This window comes from Physeter macrocephalus, chromosome 7 (genome assembly GCF_002837175.3).
Source record: "Physeter macrocephalus isolate SW-GA chromosome 7, ASM283717v5, whole genome shotgun sequence".
In the NCBI taxonomy this organism is placed as follows: Eukaryota; Metazoa; Chordata; class Mammalia; order Artiodactyla; family Physeteridae; genus Physeter; species Physeter macrocephalus.
In genome coordinates, this window is record NC_041220.1 from 145,869,029 (window position 1) to 145,869,340 (window position 312).

Here is a 312-nt window from a genome sequence, read left to right on the forward strand (position 1 = left end):
ACAGTATAGTTGAACTTTCTTTAATCCATTCAGCCACCCTGTGGATTATTTAAATTGAAGTATAGTTGATTTACAATATTACATTTGTCTCAGGGGTACAATATATGGATTGACTATTTTTATAGCTGATGCTCCACTAAAGTGATTACAAAATAATGGCTATATTTCCCTGTGTTGTACTATATACCCTTGTTTGTTTATTTCATCCATAGGGCTATTGGATTTAGAGAAACCAACTACTGTCTTTCCCTCTCCCCTTCACTCCCCCCACCAGTAACCACTAATTTGTTCTCTGTGAGTCTATTTCTGTTT